This window comes from Etheostoma spectabile, chromosome 8 (assembly GCF_008692095.1).
Source record: "Etheostoma spectabile isolate EspeVRDwgs_2016 chromosome 8, UIUC_Espe_1.0, whole genome shotgun sequence".
NCBI classification, from domain to species: domain Eukaryota; kingdom Metazoa; phylum Chordata; class Actinopteri; order Perciformes; family Percidae; genus Etheostoma; species Etheostoma spectabile.
Window position 1 is genome coordinate 14,011,636 of NC_045740.1, and position 1,765 is coordinate 14,013,400.

Consider the following 1,765-nt stretch of genomic DNA (forward strand, 5'->3'; position numbering starts at 1 on the left):
GCTAGCCTGGTCCTGACCAGGCTAACAGCCAGGATTTATTAATCCTGGAGTCTTTCCTGTTCACTCAGAAGTGGTCTTATCTTACTTTTTTATTGTTTTTTTACCTTGTCAGCCTGCATCAAAAAGTAACAGGTGCATATTGGTGTTCAGTTAAGTACCGTTAGGGAGAGGACACTTCAGTGGTTTTTCGACATTTTATTTTGCTGGGTGGAAATAACTTACTCTGTTACATTCATGTTTACAGTGAGCATGAAATGTATCACTTATCTTTATAGTTTCTAGATTTTAAAGTCCAATTTCTTCAGCGTCTTTCTTTTCTATGTCCCTATATACAAGGGAGCTAAGCATACTGTATAATATGTAAACTAGGAAGGTAAAAAAACGTGGGAAAATACGTGGCCCAACTGAATGATAGTCTAAAAATAAAATATAAATTCATCTTCATGGTAAGTTTCCTGAGTAACATTATATTCTGCTTCCTTTTAAGACAAAGAGTAGAAGTGTTAATTTGTGCAAATGATTAGTAGCCTAATCCTTGAATGGTATGATATGACAGTTTCAGAGCAGTGGTCAGTAAATGTGTATATGTTTAGTCTGCTGACGCATTCAGTTGGTCCGCAACAAATAATGGGTTTCACATTGTCTTACTTCCACAAGAAGCTGCTGCTCACTCTGTATAGACTATGAACAAGGAGTGTTCTCCATTTTAGCATCAATAAATCTGCGATCGATCTCGATGTCTGTTACCTGCACAGTGGTCACATGACCTGCCACAAAACAGGTTGACCAGATAGTCGGCTGCCTCGCGGTCGCATGTAGACTCGCCCATGGTTATGTATACTCAAGGTAAACAAATAAAACCACGTGGAAAAAACACTTTTTTTTTCCGGTCCTACTGGTATTTGATGACCGCGCCCATGTGGCTCAAACTTAAGAACACACTTTTTGTAGAGAAATACAGATAATGTCTAAAAGTCTCAGATATTGGCCCTATTTGTTTACAGTAGTCACATGTCTTGCAGCTGATTGGTTATCTCTTATTAATACTGAAACAGGTCATGAGCGTCATTTATTTATTTTTTTAAAGTCCGTGTCTCATTATCGTCACACAGGTTAGAAACTTAGATCTGCATTCACTAATGACCTGGCGATGCAGTACCTCCCTGCAGTGGTGGTTGTGTTTATTTGTGCTTTAGAACGTAACTGCTGTAAAAATAGTTTTCATTCCTCGGATTCACTGCTTTGTTAAGCTCCCTCTCTTCATTTATTCCCTAGCTCGCTCGACCACTGCTGTGCTTTACAGTTAGAGATTCTCAATACATATTATGCCTTAAAAAAGGTCCCATGACATGGTGCTCTTTGGATGCTTTTATATAGACCTTGGTGGTCCCCTAATACCATATCTGAACTCTCTTTCCCAAAATTCAGCCTTGGTGCAGAATTACAGCCTCTAGAGCCAGTCCTACAATGAGCTTTCCTTAGTATGTGCCATTTCTGAGGCTGTGGCTTTTGAGGACGAGAGAGGGGGGGGGGGGGGCAAGGTGTAGGGTGAGGTTGTGGTCTTGACCAACTGCCACTTTGCTCGTTTGAAAGCCATGATGTCTCTCTCTCATGGGTGGGCCAAATTCTCCGGATGGGCAGAGCAGAGAAAGGGGAGGTAACCTTGCCCCTTATGACCTCATAAGGGGATAGATTCCAGATCAGCTCATCTGAGCTTTCATTTTCTCAAAAGGCAGAGCAGGATACCCGGGGCTCGGTTTACACC

The 1,765-nt window shown here is 41.4% G+C and overlaps 2 protein-coding genes across 3 annotated transcripts in view; one reads left to right on the top strand and one right to left on the bottom strand.

The window, feature by feature from the left end:
* Positions 1 to 1,765, bottom strand: part of psma4 (proteasome 20S subunit alpha 4) — a 7,607-nt gene that overhangs the window by 443 nt on the left and 5,399 nt on the right. The window lies entirely within an intron of this gene.
* The window catches only part of myo9ab (myosin IXAb), a 157,329-nt gene continuing 157,203 nt past the window's right edge, over positions 1,640 to 1,765 (top strand). Inside the window, exon 1 of the mRNA XM_032523971.1 lies at positions 1,640 to 1,657. The gene's annotated coding sequence lies outside the window, so the exon portion shown is untranslated. The remainder of the gene's footprint in view (positions 1,658 to 1,765) is intronic.